Source organism: Strongylocentrotus purpuratus, unplaced genomic scaffold, assembly GCF_000002235.5.
Source record: "Strongylocentrotus purpuratus isolate Spur 01 unplaced genomic scaffold, Spur_5.0 spur5_scaffold_21, whole genome shotgun sequence".
Classification (NCBI taxonomy): Eukaryota; Metazoa; Echinodermata; class Echinoidea; order Camarodonta; family Strongylocentrotidae; genus Strongylocentrotus; species Strongylocentrotus purpuratus.
The window spans coordinates 20,009,600-20,031,156 of record NW_022145607.1 but is presented as its reverse complement, the minus strand read 5'-3'; the positions used below and the strand labels follow the sequence as shown (position 1 = coordinate 20,031,156).

The following is a 21,557-nucleotide window of genomic DNA, read 5'->3' as shown; positions in this document are numbered from 1 at the left end:
TGGCCAGGCTGGTCGTGCGAATTCGTTGATCACGCCATCTTTAACGTGCAGCAGGTAGCGATTGAGATCGCAATATAACATTAAAAAACGGCCAAATTTGCTGACGGGAGGGGGGGGTATTTTACGCACTTTACATTTAAAAGAATGGCATTTCCTCAGAAAGTAGAAATGATACATGCGCTTACCAAGTTTTTGAATTTTTTAAAAGTAATTTTATGTAAAATTGATTTGTTCCAATTTATTTGAAGATGTGACACATCATAGCTTACATCTGACAGTGTTCTAAAATGGCCCCAATTATAGTCAGTCTACCTTTCATTCTAGCGTTACGAAAAAAAAATGAATAATTTAGTTGTTAACTGTACATTATCTAATTGTTTTAGTTGCCAATAATTTAAGTTTTAGTTTCTGTTCATTGTTTCATATTTCACATGTATTCTATATTGCAACTGTTTTTGACAAGGTCAGTGGTCAAATTAAATGTGGTTTCTATTAACATAGACAAAAACAGAAAGTGGGTACCTCATTTTAATTTGTTCGAAAGCATTGCATTAAAAGACTGAAAAAAGAAGAAGAGTAAAATATGGAGGGGCCTATGGTGAAAGCTATACTCCTGATTATAGGCCCCGAAGGATAGTTAATTTTATATTAGTCTTTAAAAATAGAGGGAACGAGCAATTAATGCCAATCGTAGTCAGGGATCCCGAGGCGGGTTGGACACGCCCCCTCCCCCTCATTTTTTAGATAATAATCTCATTAATGAAACAGTGTAAAGGCTATATAGTCTCAAACAAACCTACACCATTAAACTTAGTGCCACCGCCATTAAGCCAGGCACCAAATTTAGTAATCTGCTTTTGTGTTTCTAAAGACCGAGGTTTTCCATGTTTATTTACGAAAATGGGACATTCAATACTGGTAAGTTGTACGATAACATCACTCAGTCTGATTTGATCCGAGATATATCTCATTGATGAATCAGTGTTAAAGCTATATAGTCCCAAACAAACCTACAGCATTAAACTGAGTTCCACCGCCTTGGTAACATTGTTCAGATGAGAGAAAATGGTGCTAAGGTAGTGACTTCAATGATTGATGTACAATTAAAGATAATCTGAAAGTTTCAAAAATAGACCATTATTAATGATTCAAATTGGGAAAAATGATCTGATCGATTTCTTTAATCTCCCAATCCTAGAATTATTACAATTTAATAACATTTTAGGTGAATGAAAATTGTCACAAAGCAATGCATTTGCTTTAAATACCATTGTTAGAGGTTGTCGCAAAGTGGATTTTTCTTGTTTTGTTTGCATGTCAAAGACTTAGTACAGTAAAAGGAATAATAAGTAACATTTCATACAAAATTAAAGCAGTTTTTTCATTAACCGTCTTCGATGTTCACTTTAAGCCAGATTGATATTGTTAATTTGTTCGATAACATCATTCAGTTTGATTTGATTGGAGATATATCTCATACATTAATGAAACAATTATTTGCTATCTTTGGTGTATATTGTATTATATTTTCACTTAAAATGGAATTTACATTGTAATGCTATTTTCAGGTTTCCCAGGTTTTTTAGGAAAATAGAAGATTGATATTGTTAAGTTGTTCGATAACACCATTCAGTTTGATGTGATGGGAGATATATCTCATTAATGAAACAGTTTAAAGGCTATATAGTCTCAAACAAATCTACACCATTAAACTTCAAGCGAAACAGTTATACATCTGCTATGTGATTGTAGGCATCTTAAACATATTTGGGATAGGTTGGAACACTGGATATATGCTGGAACCAGAAATATAATAATATTTTCACTACAAGATAAATTATTTGGTTTAAGAGGTTCAAATAATTATGAATTTAATTGTATACTGATTGTTGGGCGACAGATGGTGCATACGTGCAAAGTAAAGAAAACATTGCCCGACTTTGATAATATTAGAGTTTCAATTACAAAAAAATTCAGAAATGAAAAGTATAATGCACATTCGAACTGTAAAAATAATAAGTACACAATAAAATGGTTTCAATTCAGGAATTTGTTTATATAAATAGATTTTTTTTCCCCGATTTTTTTATTTTATTTTTTTATTTTTTTTTAAATATCATTCGCTGTGGTCACAAGAAAGTCGTTGTATATAGCCCAATAATAAAAGAATAATATGTCTCTTTATATTGTTTCTTCCATTTTTGTTGTTCAGGAATATCAAAACTCCATTATTGAAAATATGTGTGTCTTCTGTTAACTCGACAGTTCAACAAAGATTTGTATCTTGAGTAGCCAATTTCATTCATGTTATAAATATGAATTATCTTTCATATATGTTTGTTAATTTGTTGCAAACGAAAATCAATTAAATTCCTGTGGAGTGAAAAAGTATGAAGAAAAAAATTGACTTGTAGCTCACGCACACATGATATATTATCACAATTTCAAGGCTACTTATTATTTTATGTTCATGAATATACAAACGGCAACAGTTTTAATAAAAAATGTTATTTCTTCTCACTGTCATTGGTCTGGAAACAATTATTTGCCAACTTTGTTGTATATTGTATTACATTTTTTATTTAAAAAGAAATTTACATTGTAATACAATTTTCAGGTTTCCCAGGTTTATTTAGAAGAAAAAAAGATTGATATTGTTAAGTTGTTCGATAACATCATTCAGTTTGATTTGATTGGAGATATATCATATCAATGAAACAGTTTAATGGCTATATAGTCTCAAACAAACCCACACCATTAAACTTCAAGCTCACTCACACATGATATATTGCGACATTTTCAAGGCTATTTATTATTTCAAGTTCATGTATTTACAAACGGCAACAGTTTTGATATAAAATATAAGTTCTTCTCATTTAAATCATTGGTCTGGAAACAATTATTTGCCCATTGTTGTATATTATATCAGATTTTTACCAACGATGGATTTACATGGTAATGGAATTTTCAGATTTCCAAAGTTTATTTAGGAAAATGGAAGATTGATATTGTTAAGTTGTTCGATAACATCATTCAGTTTAATTTGATTGGTGATATATAACACTAATGAAACAGCGTAAAGACTATTATAGTCTCAAACAAACCTACAACATTAAACTACAAGCTCATTAACACATGATATATTGCGACACTCTCAAGGCTACTTATTATGTCAAGTTAATGTATATACACTGTTGGTCATAATGGTGGAATATTTATTTTTACCCCAGTTTAGGGAAGGATTTTTAAAAAATTATTTATTTCTAATAGATCTAGATAATGACATACATTCTCAGATTTTATTGAATATTAATTTGCGAGTGTTTGTTTTGCGTGACTGTTATGTGTGCTACTATGCTAATCATCTAAGGGACCTACGTCCTTAAGTCATAATTGACAGTAATGAGGATTAATGCCTCACAAAAGGGCCCTAATATATAGCTGATCGACACGATTTTTATCCTGGAGCCTCACAGTAACGAGGCCACTGCTTAGCCCCTGAATCATGACTGTACGCAGTGTTTGCTAGGGTACGCGGCCCCTTCCACAAATCCCCCAAAACGAAGAAAATGCAATAAATTGTCAAAAATTCATTGAATTTCCCCCGGCCCCCAACAGGAAAAAATTCTCTGCAGGGCCATGCATTATGGTTCAAGGCATGGCCACACAGAGGAATTTTTCCTGTTGGGGGTCGGGGGAAAATACAATTAATTTTTGACAATTGTTTTGTGGAAGGGGTTTACAGTATATGGTTTACAGTATATTTGCTATGCTGATGATATTCAGTTATTTACTTCTTTTGACCCACGCTCTTTGGAAAACATTAACGAAACACTCCATCAAATCTCACTGTGCATTGCAGAGATCAGCACTTGGATGTCGTCGAACTATCTCCAACTTAATAATAACAAAACTGAATTCATGGCCTTCTGTTCTTCTGCTCACCATCTGCAATATATATCAGATGTACAGCTTAAAGTAAATAATCAATTCATTCCTCTCTCTCCTAAAATTACGGATCTTGGTGTATGTATCGATAATATGTTCAAATTGACCTCTCATGTAAACCAAGTAGTCCGTAATAGAAATTTTCATCTCCGCAATTTATGGAGGATTCGCAGATTTATTGATTTAAAGACATGTCACCATGCTGTCCGAGCTCTTATTATTTCTAGATTGGATTACTGCAATAGTCTTTATACTGTTTTATCTGCTAAAGATAGAAGGAAACTTGAAACTGTCCAGAATCGTGCCGCTAGATTAATTTTTGGCCTTGGGTCAAGAACTCATACTTCACCTTTACTTAAGGAGCTCCACTGGTTACCTCTTCACCAACGTGTTCTGTTTAAATTTTGTTTGTATGCTTTTAAAATACTCAATCATCTGGCACCTGAATATCTTAATGACACCCTCCAAATATATACACCAACTCGTAATCTTCGTTCAGCAACCGACACATGTAAACTTAACATTCCCAAATCTAGACTCTCAGTAGCTGAAAAACGCTTTGCAGTAGCTGCATCAAAGACATGGAACAGCATCCCTCTTTCCATAAGGAAAATTACCTGTCTTGCCACCTTCAAAAGATCACTCAAAACTCACCTTTTCCCCCAATGATCTATGTGATATACTTCCTGTACTGTACTTTCTTGTCCTCTTTACATATATTTGTATTTGTAAGCGCTATGGTACTTATTGTTTTTAGCGCTCCTAAATATTCGATATTATTATTACGGCCTATAGCAATTATAAGACCGCCGCAGCATTCCCACGGTCACATACGGTAGCGGTCACACATGTTAGGGCAGCCACACGGCGTATTTTGAATTTGTGGAGACAGAAAATCTGCGACTGCGCAAGGCGGCCAAAGGAGAACCCTACGCCGACCGTGCCTGGCCAGACTGGTGCTACTGTTTCAATCCTGGAGTATATAAAACACTTGGCTACCTTACGTCCGACGTACGGTCGCCGTGGAACCGTTCTACGGCATTGGTACGGCGTGTCTAATCGCTACAGCAAACCTAGAAATGAAAATAGTTTACCTCCGCGTTATAATCCCACGGCAACCTGTACGGCCTGTAAAGATAGGGAAACACACTAGGGTGACCCTGACACCACCTCATATTCTCTGCGGCCACCGCAAGTATCTCTCGATTTTGGGGGCGTACGGCCGCCGTATCCTAGCCGTAGAGCAAATGTGACCTAGGCATTAATAATGACGTATATCCACCTACGTACCTCTTCCTACATCAACCTGCACTTTCCCTCTCTCTCCCTCTCTCTCCCTCTCTCTGTATTGTTTCCCCCTTCTCCTTTACCGCCACAGTACTTTGTATGTAACCATGAAATAAATACATTTAGTAAACTATGTGTTGTTAATTAGATAGAATATGAACTCTGTGTGCATGTATGTGTAATTGAGAATCCAGTAAGAGAATTTCATTATATTGTTTGTAAGTGAACAAGTGCTATATACTGAGTGCAGCCTATAATAATACTTACTAGTTCTGTGAATATTGTAAGGAGTTTGGAATATAAGTTGCTGGAGATGTTTTCAAGCTCAGTAATTTTGCTGAAAAAAAGGAAGTTTCGGATTGAAGTGATGCAGATGACTATTGGAAAATACATGAATAGTTTCGAAAGTGTTTTGAGTTTATTCAGTATTAATGTGAGTACCTGAGACAAGGAATGAGTTGTTAATTTGTGGATTATTGAAGGCTGAGAGTAGAATAAAATCTAAGGGTTTATTTGCACAAACTCATATTCATTGCAGCATTACATGACGTATGTCCTCGTGTGACCGTGATATGTCGTTTCATCACTCTGGAGAGCGGTGAGACCGTACAGCTCGTCCCGAAACTCGTGCAACCCGATCAAAAGTGGTTAAAATCCGACCTCCCAGCAGACCACCTGATTCCTGATGTTGTCCGGCGTTATTATTGCACAGAACCAGGTAGTATTTACATGCAAAATCTCCGAAATGAGGCGGCACAAAAAACAGGGGGGAGGGTGGGGGAAGGGGAGGTCTCGTTTTTCCGAAGGTTCATAACTGCAAAGTTTCGTACTTCCTAAAAACGAACTTCTTCATATCAGGGGTTCATAATCACATGGTTGAAAGAGGGTCTATGATTTCGAACATTTGCTGCAATATTCCGGAGGTTCGTTTTATATCCGAATTTTATAATTCCAAAGGTGAAAAAAGGTTCATTATTCTGAAAATGTGTGTAATTCTGAAAATTAAAAAGCCTCGGTATTCGGAAGGTTCATAATTCCGATAAACGATGCACTATTGTACCTCATTATCGGAATTATAAACATCCGGAATAAACTAGGGCCTGAGTCATCACGGGTTTTGCCGAACCCGGGTTTGACTTGAGAATTTCGGGCGAGGACCGGGTACCCGAAATTTTCACCACTGACTCTAAGAATTGTATGCATGCAGCGGCGGGAGTTAAGATTAAGTAGTTGTGCTAATAATGTGACGGAAAAGACAGTTACTGCTTTCAAAACAATGAAATAATCAATTGAATTAAATGAAGGTGCTTTAAAAAAATGGATATCGTTTCAGTTGACGGTAGGTGTTTTTATCGCTCTAAAATTGAGGCTGCAAGAAAGGAAGCACGCTTCGTGGCGTGGCACCGAGTGCGTTCAGAAACGGAAGTGGAAATATGACTCACTGAAGACAGCAAGTTAAGAAAGTCCCACACACAAGACTAAAATGTTGATCAGACTATTACAATTAAATCAAGTGTTATGTTGTGGATATGTTTTGACAATTGAATTAATTAGTATTACGATTGAATTGTAATAGTATTAGACCTTGGGTTATTCACTTTTCTTATCTATGTTTTACCCCCTGGTTATTTCTGTCACCAGCCTGCCGCTCAAACCCTTGTTTTAATGGAGGCAATTGCACGGAGACGGACGCAGGATTTACTTGTCTCTGTTTAGGTGGCTACCGTGGTGAAAGATGTGCAGAAGGTAAGTGAGACAAATGGAGATGCATTTTTTTTTTTTTTTTTTTTTTTTTGGGGGGGGGGGGGTATGGGGGTAGGGGGACCCTTGTACAGCCAGAAAATCCTGAGGAGAGCGAGCGTGGCAAGATAATAGGGCTAGCATGGTTTTGTTGTAGTTAAGGTCTTGATGGAAGGTGTGAAGAGTGTCAGTGAAAAAGAGGCATACGCAGAGTTTTTTGTTTAAGAGGGGGGAGGGGGTGCAAACCCTTGTTGAATCCTTGTCTACATGCACATGGAGGTTCACGTACTCATGAGGAGAGCGATACAGGATTTACCTTCTCGCTTTTGAAGGCCATTATGGTATACACCCAGGAAAAGTATTGACTAAGTATACATAATGAGAGGTACGGTCAAACCAGTTTTACAATGGCCACCTCTCTATAAACGTCACCTGTCTACCGTCGTCATGTATTTTGACTCCCTTGGATGCTCTCAGTTGAGAGGTTTGACCAAGAAGTTACCAGCAATAACTGGTGACTTCTTGGTTTGACTGTATTTGAAATAAATTGCTTGTTTTGTGTGGTAAGATGAACACAATCATTTAAAGATCCTCAAACACGCGGTAATATGACCCTGTAGATTTACATGTCTGTGCTACTGTGCATGATCCAATGTGTTTCTTCAAAAATTCCGAGGGTAAGTATTTCACAGGGAATCCAGAAATTCGATCTGCATGAAAAAATAGATTAAACGAAATTTTCATTGTAATCTATTTTTTCATGCAGTGAAGTAACCCCAGTGTTAAGTAATAGTTATACCTCTTTCTTTGATAGTGGGAATTTCCCTGTACTTTGTCCAACGGGAACTCATGTTTCAATTTAATTAGATATCTACATTTATTATTCCTTTTAGCAGATGACCCTGTAAATATAGGAGTGGAAGGTCACAAATCGTTCATTAACTATTCACTAATTGCATTCACACCTTCTTGCACCAACACACAACGTATTCTAATCAAAGGCGGCGGAACGACATCCAAAGTGGTGGGGCACCAACAAAAAAGGGCACTTTCTGGAAAAGGGGCACCTTCAAAGCAAAATCTCACAGCGAAAATATAATTTCTTTTAGACATTGGTATATACCCCTATATTGTGATTCGTTATCAGGGATGATTTCAATATTTGTTTCTCTTTATACATCATATAAGATATTGCTTAAGCATCATACTTTGCAGTTGGGTTTGATGGTCTGAAATTCATTTGCGAGCGAGCAAAGCGAGCGAGAATTTTTTTTAAAGATTTGTGTGGTCGCAGTGCGAAAAATTACATCTTATAAAGAGGTAAAACCCAATCCTGATGGAATTATAAGCACATTCTCATAACGGAAGACTGAAAAGGCCTTTGATAAGTTACATAATTATAACATCTATAACTTAATATGAGCGAGCGTAGCGAGCGAGCTTTGAAGGAAATTGCTCTTAGTCGCTTGAAATTAGGGGCACGCTTCATGATGAGAGGAAAAGGGGACACTTATCAAAAGGGTTAAGACACTTATTAGAAAAGAAAAGGAGCACGAGTACACAAAAGGCTATTTATCAGAGGTGAAAATGGGGCACTTCTTACACCTAAAAAAAAGAGGCAGGCGCACCAGGGATGAAAAGGGATTTTATGAGAATGGGAAATGGGCATTTGTCGACGGAAAAGAGGCACCTATCAGATTTTGATTTAAAAAAAAGGGATAGGTTCCTTATAAGAAAGGAAAAGGGGGCACATTATCATTGTTAAAAGGGTAATTATCAGAGGTGAAAAGGGGCACTTATCGCATCTGAAAAGGGGCACTGACCAGACATGAAAAGAAGCACTTATGAGAATTAAAAAGGGGCACTAATGATAAAGGGAAATGGGTATTTGTTGAAAGAAAAATGGCACCGATCAGATTTTAATAGGGGCATTTATCGGAGGTGAAAGGGGGCTTTTATGAGAAGGGGGAAGTGGCTCTTATTAAAAAGAAAAAAAGGAACATGTTAAAATAAACGGGGCACTTATAAGAAATGAAAGAGCACTTATCAGGAGGGGAGGGGGCACTTGTCTAAGTAAAATGAGTATCTCTCAGAATTGAATAGGGTCATATACAAGAGATGAAAAGGGGCACTTATGAGAATGAAAAGGAACTATTTTCATAGATTAAAAGGGGCATTTATGAGAAGGGAAAGGGGCACTTATTAAAAAGGAAAGGGGGCACATGAGAAAATACAAGGTGCGCTTATCCGAGTTAAAAAGGGGTAGTTATCAAAAGGGGAAGGAGTACGTTTTACAAAGGAAAAGGGGAACTTGTCAAATCAGAAGGGCTACGTGTCAAAATAAAAGGGGCACTTATCAGAGGTGGAAAGGGGAAGGGGCACCTAAAAAAATAGGGGCACTTTTCCTTTGTAAAAAGGGGCACTTCTGGGGTACTTAAAAAATTAGGGGGGGCAATGTGCCCCCCCCCCCCCCTGGCCCCCGGGAGCGCCGCCTCTGATTCTCATAAGTCTATGGTTTGAGAACTTAGTGACTATATGTCAATTTAGCGCCCTACGCAAAACCAATTTGTATATTCGGGTTTGACGGGAGTGCTGAGAAAGTTACATATTTAAGACATGTTAGATCTCCGTAAAGTTTTGTTTAAAACTTGTTTTACAGAGTAACTGAATGGGTTCAATTTTCTTTCTTTTTCCCCTCAACATATCTTTTTCATATTGATTGTAAACTATATAGATGTAACCATCTACTCGTTAAAGCTTCTTGGTGAAAAGATAAATGAAGGAACACTTTCTATAGCGTCCCGCTCCGGTCCTAACACGTACGTGCTGGTACATCAAGATCATTGGAACAGGAACCTATCCCAATTGGCATGTCAGTATCTAGGGTTTGAAGGTAAGACATTATCAATATCATCTCAAAGGCCTTCCATTCTTTTCTATTATCAGCTATTCTTTAAATAGCTGATATTGCTATTTTCATTTTTGGTTGCAAGTTTGTTCAGGCTTTGAAAAATAAGTGAGCCATTGCCATCCCCTGCTCCTCTTTTCTGCAATCTTTCCTGATAATACTTAAATATATTTCTGTACGTTTATCCTTTCTGGATGATTATGTTACCAATAAATTTCATTTGCCTCGTTCTTATTGTGTTGAAAAGTCTTGGTTTTCTAAACACTTCTTAATTTGTTATCTTTTTTTCATCATGATATATTCATAATCTTACTCATGAACCGAGTCTCTATGGCCTTTAATTTTCTCTCAAGCTCTTTGATTATTGTAACCATTGCAATTCTTGCATTTATCTCCTGAATACCTTTCTAATCTGATGCTGCAGTGTACCCAAGGTATTTACAATGTGCACTTGCTTCATTGTTTCCCTTTATTTTTGAGCTTCCATGGAGGTGTTTGAGTTTTTAACAATACACCCTGTTTTCTTGTTTTGAAGTATAATTTGTTTTAATAATTTATTTTAAGTTATTTATTGATGAATTTACTGTTTTCTTCAAACACTGGTATTATGATCAGTATATATATATATATATATATATATATATATATATATCGGTCGCGTTGGAGATTTTAACTCAATGTTGTAGTTAAAATTTCTGCCTCTTCAACCTGAATCCTTCTCTTATCCTTTCCAGTTTTCGAAACGCTTGTTTCGGGAGCCTGTCCAAATTGTGTATGGTGTATGTCATTCCATAGCAGTTCTTGTGGTACCCGATAAAGTAAATATTATTTTTGTGGTTTGCATTTATTTTCCTCAAAATATTAGTGTTACTACTATGGTATCCTATTTTTTTACTTCACCTTTTATTGAACAAGGAGTATTTACGACGTTGAGCGGTTCACTGTACGAGTCCTCGTCCGTCGATGCTCCAGCTGAAGCCGAATCAGTGATCTGCCCTCCTAATGCCACAAACATCACAGACTGCTGGTACAGTGAGACTAGAGTGGGACGGATAAACGAGAGTGAAATTATTTCCATTGTGTGTTGCCCCGGTGAGTTATAGTAATAATGATAATGTTATTAGTAATCGTGATTTTGAAATATACTAGAATAATGGTAATATTTAATTATATTAAAAATGATAATAATAATGATTGTATAACGGCAATGATAGAAATCATGATGATGATGATGATGATGATGATGATGATGATGGTAATAATAACAATAATAATGATAATATGCATTGTGCACTCAAGGTTGACACCGAGTAACTTCATCAGTGAAACTTTTTCAAAATGAAAAGTGTTCTACATGTACAGGTAGTCTAAAAAAAAATGGAGATACATTTTGATTGGCAATATCTTTAAAAATGCCCGACCATCCTCGATACAAATTGATTGATATCATGCATTAGTATCCCCTAAATATAATGGTCCTGTCACTCCTGTGCAATTCAAAATAATGCCAGCGAAAAAAACTAAGTGACGATCAATATGAAACCGGCATTTTCCAACTCTTATTATTTTAGGTTTTTGCGGCCAATCTCGCATTTTTTTTCCATTCAAATTCACATAGAGGTCGCTCGCAGGAGAATTTGTGCATTCAATTTCATACCCGATCAATCAATTTTAGTTTATCGGCACTCTTATTCTTGTTCGGTGAACTCAAATTCGTGAATGTGCGTACAATTTCCTACTTCGTGCATTCAAATTAACGCGGCGCTCACGATGAGCCTGTTTGGGGCATTTAATTACATTTTTCGGTGATCAATTTCCTACTTCGTGCATACAAATTAAATTAAATATTGAGAGGGATTCCAGATAAGAGGGACAATTTGATTTCTTTAAATTGATTACTTGGAATTATTGTGAATCACGGCTACAAATGAGATCTCCACAGTTTAGTTAATGTTCTTTGTTTATATGACAACTGCTGCCTTTTGATCATGTATTTGATGATCACATAGCTAATTATATTCCGTATTACACATTTCTTTCAATATATATATATATATATATGTATACATATTAGAAATAATTGGAAACATTGATATTGTTTTAAAACATAAAAACTAGTGATTTGGAGTTGATGTCTGCTACAATACTGCGGAAATGCATTTTCCCTTAATTAAAAAAAATGCAATTACTTTGAAATGCATTTCCACAAACTTTAAAGGGACTTTGTAACATTGTTCAGATGAGAGATAGTGGTGCTAAGGTAGTGATTTCAATGCTAGATGTACAATTAAAGATAATCTGAACATTTGAGCGAATACGGACCATTATTCATGGTACAAATTGGGAAGAAAGTGATCCGATTGATTCCTTAATTCTCCCAACTATATTATTACAATTTAATTACATTTTAGGTGAATGGAAATCTCACAAAGCAATGAAATTGCTCTACATTATATTCCAGACATTTAAGTGTTAAAAGATTTTTTTATGGCCTGTTTTTTGTCTTTTTTCATGGAAAAACGGTTGGGAAAATTCAAAAATGGTTGGGAGAATTTAGATTCAGAAACGCCTCCCATCGACGCCCGTTCGAAAACCCGTTGAACTTTGTTAAAAATCTTCATATTGCGTGAATTAATTTCGGATTTGGGGCATTGTAGTTGGATAATCCATACATACAAACATAATTTATGTGTTTTGCATCCTGATTCAACAGATTTGTGAAATCAACCATCACAATGTTACTAAGTAAGACTTTTTAATGAAATTGTTCTTTTGCAAGAGGTATATATACCCGTGGTGTGTTTGTGTACCTCTCTCTCTCTCTCTCTCACTGTCTCGCTCTCTCTCTCTCTCTCTCTCCCTCTATCTCTCATTTCACGCTCTCTCCATTCTCACTTTCACACTCTCTGTCTTTCTCCCTCTCCCATCCCTTCTCTCCCATGTCACCATCTCCCCATTCGCGTGCTCTCTCTCTCTCTCTCTCTCTCTCTCGCTAACGCTCTCTCTCTCTCTTCTCTCTCTCTCTCTCTCTCTCTCTCTCTCGATAACGCTCTCTGTCTCTCTCTCTCTCTCTCTTTAATCTCGTTCCCTCATCTGTTATCACTTTTCTTTTTTACTAGCCCCCCCCCCCCCACTTTCTTTATATATTTTGTTTTACCTCTTTTTTGTATGCCTTATCAGATATGATAAGCTGAATACCAGTTATCTATTATATGGATCCAAAGACACTTCCTATAAAGATATAGGCCTACTTTAGTTTTGCAAAGCTCTGTTGTCCTTAACATCTTCATTGACTTTTTGTAATGTAAATTTGCCCCCCTGGGAAAGCTTGTGAGTGTGAGTGCGTGTGCGTGTGTGTGCGTGTGCGTGTGTGTGTTTATAGGTGCATGAGCGGGTGCCTGTTTTGTAGTTTTAAGATGATATCATGTATTATATTGTTGCTTTTACTCTGTTAATCTTTCAGAAATAACAATTAAAAAAAAACGTTAAACAAAAAAAAAATATATATATAGGCCTACTTTGCTAAAGGCCCGGTCACACAGAGGGGACGCATGGGGGACGCACGGCCGGCGCATGGAAAATTTGCAATTTTGGCCAGTGCGTTGTCGTGCGCCCAACTTTTGTCAAAGCTATACAGCTAGCTGACACCAAATGCATAGCGCGCTGGACGCATACAGGGCGTATACAGGGCGCACACAGGGCGCACACAGGGCGCACACAGGGCGCACACAGAGCGCACATGAAAACAACTTCCACGAATGCACAGCGTGTTGCTAGCGCGCTGGACGAATGGTCCACGCATGCACCGCGTTCTACGACGCACGGCCTGCGCATTGGAAATCGGAAAAGAACGTGTGCCTAACTTTTGTCATAATTTTGGAAAAGCTAGCGAGCTGACACAAAATGCACGGCGTGTAGCTAGCGCGCTATGCGTATACAGGGCGTGTGCTCCGCGTTTGTCTGGCGCTGGTCTAGCGCGCTCCACGCATGTCTGGCGCTGGTCTAGCGCGCTCCGGCGCATGTCTGGCGTGCCTTTGGCGTGTATATTCATGCGTCGAGCTCGGCGCACGTTTTTGAGCATGCTCAAAAAATCCCGACGCACACAGCGAATGACGACGCATGCATAGCGCTGGTCCAGCGTTGGTCCAGCGCGCTCGACGAACGAGTAACGAATGATGACGCACGCCTAGCGAACGACAACGCACTGGCCCAAATTGCAAATTTCCAATGCGCTGGCCGTGCGTTCCCCATGCGTCCTCCCTGTGTGACCGGGCCTTAATGAAATCACACATTATTAAACACGGATAACACCCCTACAAAAACAAGTTCTTCACCCATCATCAGCTGAGCATACACAATTTCACAATTCTCAAACATAACACCAAGTCCACCACTTAATAATCTAAACCTTTGACATTTTCTTATCTTAGGCATATCTTGTTATGTGCATTTATATATGTTGAACATGCCACGAAAGGTGTGCTATTTGTACAAAATTTGATGAGTTAAAAGGAAAATAGTAACAGAGTGTCATTTTGGATTAAGTGATCATTGACACTTCACACAAAAATCAATCATAGTTGTTATGCAGTTTCTGCAGTTTTCATATACACTTGTATACAGCTTTTTGTTATGTGTGTGTGTGTGTACCATGACTAATATGGCAAGTTATTTATGAGTTTACAAATGAGAATGATTGAAGTTAATACAAATGTCATGTTAATGAAACCTACATTATTCATAAACTGAGCAAAAAAAGCTTCTCAAAGACCCCAACGAAACTAAACGCAATATATTTTTTTGAAATTGAATGCACTCTTTCAAATATGCTTGCTCATTCACGAATTTGAATGACCACCGAGGTACCGTATCCGACATTAGACTAATTTGAATGCTCTTTGCACGAAATATACGCTGTTTATAGTAAACATTTGAATGACCCGACTTAACAACTGATTGCACGTATAGTGAATTTGAATGACGAATTTTGAATTTGAAAACTGAGTTAACGCTGCGAGTGCGATTTGCGCGACTTCGAATGCCGGGGAAAAGAAATTGATTGGAAAAAAGTGTAAAATTGGCCGTGAAAACCTTTATCATTTCTGTATTGCAACCAAAACTTGAGGTTGGATTTGAAATACAAATATAATTACAAACATATAGATAACAATGTTAACAATAATGTTCGCAAGGTTAAAGAAACTGTAGGATCTGTTACATAAATATATGAATAACAGTGTGCAATAATCAAATAATTAAACATTTTCAAATCAATTAATGTAAGCTTATGAGCACAACATTTCGTTAGGATTGTTGTTTACGAGTCGTTGTTACGAGGAAAGTGCATTAACTAGCATATCATTGCACAATTAGCGTTCACCTGGCTCCTGAACGATTCGTTGCAAACTCTCAAATTAACGTCAATTATTTGTACAAAAAGGGTTAAGAATTAATCTAAATATCATTTACACACACATCAATGTAGTTAATTGTCTTCAGCGTTTGTTGCACAACCTGAATTAAATATAAGAGTTGAAAACGAAATACAGTTTTAATTTTTTCTTTTAATCAATGCCTTGTGTTCCCTACAGTATATTACTTGTCGTATTGATTGAAATATAAATCAATAGAAAAAGTACGTAACTCATATACTGTATTACTTCAAAATCTTCTTGAAATGCTTTCTTTTGCATGTTGTTCTTAAAAGATGTTTTAAATTTAGTTTCATGACATTGGCTAAATGGAAATATTTGTCTCGAAATACAAAAGCGAAATGTTTACGCTAGATATATCTGGACACTGGTGCTATTTAATGAGATATCTTTGTATACAGGCGCGTACACAGGGGGGGGGGGTTGGGGGGTTAAACCCCCCCCCCCCCCTTGGTATTTTTTTGTATGTAAACCCCCCCCCCCATAACCCCCCTAAAACCCCACCCTTTGGATTTTTTTTTTAATGATTTTTTTTTAAAAATTTATTAAAAAAAGAAAAAAGAAAAAATATTCCCATGGCTGACCTAAAAAAGCTGATCGTACCCCCTCCCCCAACGGAGCAAAATGTCAAATTTTCAAATTTCGAGACCAAAAAAAAAAAAAAAAAAAATCACTGTCGTGTTTTATTTGCACTTCTAGGCCTCTAGGCCTCTGTCGTTTTACTCTGTAATATGCTTTATTATGTCTTGACTTTATTTCCTACAGTGAACCCTTGTGATATATCTGGTCAACCACTCGGCCTTGAAAGTGGTGCTCTTCCCGATTCGGCTTTCTCTGAATCATCCTGCTCCGTGGCGTCCTATTGCAGCCGTTTTGGCCGACTGAACTCTGAGACAGGCTGGATTGCAGACGGATCCGACCAAAAACCATGGATACAGGTCCATTTTAAGTCAAGTTATATCGTAACGGCCATAACGACTCAGAATTTTAATGGCCATTATGTCTGGGTGACGTCATACACCTTGTCGTCCAGTTTTGACAACATGACTTGGACTGAGTATTTGAATGTATACTCTAGATCAGTTGAGGTAAGTTGCGGTTCCTCAATTACATTTAAAAAAAAAATAATAATCAATGGACTTTGTGTTCAGAAGTAAACAGTGTAACCTCATTGGAACTCCATTAAATTATGGAAAATGTGTTGCTATAATACAGGTTTGTTGTGCCATGGCTGAGAAAAAACCCACACATAAAAAATATTTTAAAAACAGTATATACTACTTAGGAATAAAATGGATTTGATTGTCTTGCTGAAGTTAAATTTAATATAACAATGTTTTCAAATAACAAGGTCCCACTGTAATTTTGTATTTGATATTATAAGTATTTATTTGTGTAGGCAATAAAGAAAAGACAAATTAAATCAGAAAACTGGAACTCCCATTTCTCATTGTATAATGGGCAGAAGAAAAGTCAAAATAGCAATATACATAATATAAGCCTACGCATATCAAAACAACAGAGGATCATTATCAACCCAATAAGGATTTTAAAAAAAAAATAATAATTAGAAAAAAAGAATAAGAACTCTCAACTGAAAATGACACCTTGGTTGAGCAAGCCATGTTGATAGGGAGGTTTCGACCGACCCCGAGCGATGGAACTCAGGTTGATCTTCTTCTTTTTACACAATACTGTTCAGGATATTGTGATATGGACTTGAAAAAAATGAGAAAAAAAGAAGAAGAACAAAAAATGGCCATGTTATTTGAAATTGGCCCTTCTTGACAACAACGTGTGTAGTCAGCATTGTATTAATTCACAGGCCGTATAGGTTAATGAACTAACGATTACCTTCATTACGAATGAGTTTTCTTCGCAATATTACTTACCGTCATTCTCATTAACTTTAGAAATTTACGGGAAATTATGACCGTGGTATCCATGTGACTCACACGCTTGCTAGGCCGGTAGTTGGACGCTCTTTCCGGATCTATCCAAAGACCAAGTACAATCAATTTGGTTTGAGGATGGAACTATATGGGTATGGACCTCTAACTGATGCCATAGGTAAGTGCAGAGTATGACTGTTACTTACAGAGAAGGCTTATACATTATGTATATAGATTTAATTGGTAGGTGCTTTTTTTTTAATGTGTTTCTTTTGGAGGAACCCCCCCCCCCTTCGTTTTTTTTTTTTTTTTAATGCTAATCGGTGACTTAAAAAAGGTGACCTTACCCCCCCCCCCCCCAACGGAACGAAATGTTGATCGGTCAAATTTCGGGACCAAATTTTTTTTTTTTTTTAAATATGTCCTCTTCAACGAGTACGGTGATAATTTTATCACATTACGTCAAGCGCGTATGCAAAGATTTAATTTAATTTAATCGGCAATTGCCGAAAGTTACTACCCTTAAGAATCGATAATTATCTTTTCCATCAGTATAGAGTTCTCGTTTGGGTAACGAGATGTCGCGGGTTGAATGCCTCGACAGGCCGGCCTCCATCTGTTAAAACATGAATATTGTAGGTGATTACAAGAGCATCCTGTCACACGAATGCTCAAGAAATACAGGAACTCTTGTGTACCAATATGACAGGTGTTTTTACTAACACGCAAAAAATCAACACCCTTGTATTTTCATAATCATGATAATTATTGGTTTCGTACCATTCCCCGATTAAAAAACTCCTTTTGTTTTCTTCTCCATTTGTTGTTGTTTTGTTTTGTATTCCTTGCTCGTTTATTCTTATTAATACGTTGTATAACGTGTTGACAGAGTAGATTACCGGATTACATTCATGAAAAAATATATTAAAAGGACAACCTTGCCTTGCGAGTAAGTAGGAAAAATATAAAAGTGAATTACAAGGTCAGTTGGTTGTCTTCGTCTTTTATTTCTTTTCTTTTTGTGCAGCGTCGCTGAACCTCGATGCGGAATTTGGTTGCAATCCTCCTTTCCTCGGCAAGGGGCTTGGCGTGGAAGATGGCCGTATACCAGACTCTAGTCTGACCTCATCATCGATATATGGATCCGGGTATGAAGCCTACAGAGGAAGGCTGAATAACGTTACCGGTGCATGGGCTCCCGCCTATAAAGACAAGAATAAGTGGATTAAGGTAATTTGCTCTAGCATGTCTAAATGCGCAATGAGATGATATCAAAAATAATTTGTGTGCAGCTAGAATGCATAACAATCTAACTTCTCTTCGTGATAGGCTGCACCTTGACAGAACTCCTGACAACTCAGATGATTATATCATAAGATACAAGGATACATGCTATAAAAAAAAATCAAAAAATGTTAAGGGCTGGTCAGACTGGACCTACAACGAAAACGAAAATTTTCCTCTTGAGGTCCGTCCTAAATAAACATTGAAAGGCGTACCTTCAATCGAAAATCCCGCTATCGCTATCATTCAAATCTGACCAGCTTTTTCGTTTTGCTCATAATGAAAGCAATAATATTATGTTCAAATGGTACATTTGTTTATATATATAGTTTGCCCTTAGTATTGTTATCAAATGCAATATAATCTGCCATCGGATATATTAATATCAGTGTCCTATTTTCATCATTAAAATCACCAAAAGGTCGATCTCGGCGAGGATACTTCGGTAACTGGTGTTATCACACAGGGAGAGCCCACAGCTAACTACATGGTTACGTCATTCCAAATCTCCTACTCAAGAGACGATAAAAATTGGGCCTTTGCTCTGGAAGAGCATTGTGGGGTACGCAAAGTGAGTGTCATTTGCGCAATCCCATTTAAGGTCAATTTTGTTTTGGTTAAATCTATCATCTTCCTTGTTAAGTCATGTTCTTTTAATTACTTGTATACTTAACTACTTTTTAAGAATGTCCTTATTGAATTTTGCATGCATTTTTCTAACCATATCTACATACGTTTACACATCCAAAAGGATGAATTTCCTATGCAAAATAAAAGGATTTGGAAAAAGTATTTTTGAAATATGACAAAATTAAATGAAAATCAATTATTTATGTGCCTAATTGGATATGATATCTCTAACATTAATCAACGTTTACCATTCTCCACCTTGGTGTAAAAGGGTACCTTGAAGTTTCCGGGGTCATAGGAATTGCAGGGCACTTGGGAAGAGCAGAAGTGATACTGATGAGCCATTTCATGGTGAATACCTACATTATAGATCATTATTATTATCATTATCATTATTAGAAATAAACATTATAAATCGCTTTCGTTGTTTTTCAGACATATGCAGGACCTTTTGATGGTGACTCATATGTGACCATACTGTTTCCTGAGCCAGTAACCGCACGGTACGTCAGGTTTCATCCTATAACATTTCTTTATTATTATGCGGCTATGAGATTCGAAGTACTTGGTATTAAAACTTGAACCATAACGAGTTATCTTTAAAATGATTTATTGTGTTATTAAATATTTTTTATTCATTTAACGAGTTAGCATTAAACTTTTTTGTTTAATAATTATTATTTATTTAACGAGTTATCGTTAAATTGATTTATTGTTTTATTTAATCTTTTGTATTTATTTACTTGTTTATTTATTTATATATATATATCATATATATCATATGTCTATATGAATTAATTCATATATTTAATGAAATATCTTTGTGCTATAACATCTAAATAAAAGGGTGAGTCGATTAAAATTCTAAATGATTTGAATAAAGCGCCATAGTTGTGTTGTCGTACGGTTACACGATTACTACGGAAGCCCATTAGTGCCACCTACGAAATAAATTTAAGAGAAATTATCTGGCGGCCGCCACTTAATTATCTGGCGGCCGCCAGATAATTATCCGTGTCTTCACGGTTGTTTCATCGCAAAGCATGCCGGGACATAATTCTAGTACATTTTTACCTTCGCCGTGATCAGCTGTCCCGTTGCAAACAACGGGATTCTTATCGAAGCAACATCTTAATCTTGTACATAATCCGCTATTCTGCAGTGATTTTCTTTCACTCCAGTATCGTTTGTACGGTAAGAAACCAAAGTTTGTGTTTATTCATTTTTATGACGAATAAAGCTGATAATACGACGTAATGCATGAGAGTGGGCCGGGTCAAGCTTTAGTAAATGCAGGCCTAGACCTCTAGATCTAGTCCCGTATGTTTAAATGTGTGTGCATTTTAAGTAGACTGATTGCCTTGTGTCTTACTAGAAGTTAACCAAATTTACAGTAAAATGAGACTTATGTCTCAGGAAATATGAATAGGTCTAGATCCTATAGACTATACATATTTGATATTGGAATAGGATCTACTAGAATGGCCGACAGTTGGATAGTGATGGCAATTAGTAAATGTAAAAAAGTAAAAGAGGCCATGAAAACGATAGATTTGTCGATCTTGATCTGAATATAATAGTCTATGTATTGATGAGCTCTACTTGAGGATCTACATGACAGGGGCGTATGAAGGAATTTTTCGAGGGGGGGGGTTAAAATTTGAAAATCGTGCCGAAAATTTCACATCGACTCAGCCAGCCGGAGAATGAGAGGGGGGGGGGTCGGTTAGAGCATCTATTTTTTCCCGAAAATATGAATTTGGCAGACCGATATTTTGTTCAGTTGATGGTAAGGTCACCTTTTTGGGGTCACCCTTTTGGGGTCACCCTTTAGCACAAAAATATTTCCCCATGATCTAGTGTGATAAGGGTTCTTTTGTTACTGTTATTCTTCAGGTTACAAACTTAAATTTGATTGTCTTTTTCCTTTTATTTATCAGTTGCAGCATCATCAAACACTATATGGCCGATGAATCAGAAGATGACGTAGATGCTACGAGAGAGCTCATTTCACAATGGACAACAGAAGTGATACGTGACTTTCTACAAGGAGGGGACTCAAGCTTGGAGAAGTCATTATTTTTTGGGTGTTCTCTGCCCTGACGCTGGGGGTACTGTTCAGCCATTCGAGGTAGAGAGGTAGAGAGGAACTGGACGATGGATGGATGGGGAGGGGGGGGGGAAGAAAGGCATGTAGAGATGGCCGTCTACTATGTATAGAGACATTTGTGTGCTACTGGATAAGGACCCTCCATCACTAGAGGGAAGAATAATGAGAAACTACAAAGAGGGGAAGGCATTTAGTTATTTTGTCAGTTTCTGGTTAGGGAGACATTTGTTTCATCTCCTGGGAGAAAGCTGTCTGAAATTCAAAATGTATTTGATACTTGAATAAATTTAGTTCATTTTCTAGACTGGTTCATGTCAAACCATTGA

General features: G+C 36.9%; 1 long non-coding RNA gene across 1 annotated transcript; it reads left to right on the top strand.

Annotated features, from left to right (window-relative positions):
• The first annotated feature begins 20,264 nt into the window (after positions 1–20,264).
• Positions 20,265–21,557, top strand: LOC115928248. Its single transcript, XR_004065974.1, has 2 exons — positions 20,265–20,315; positions 21,062–21,557. It is a non-coding gene; the product is annotated as an uncharacterized LOC115928248 (long non-coding RNA).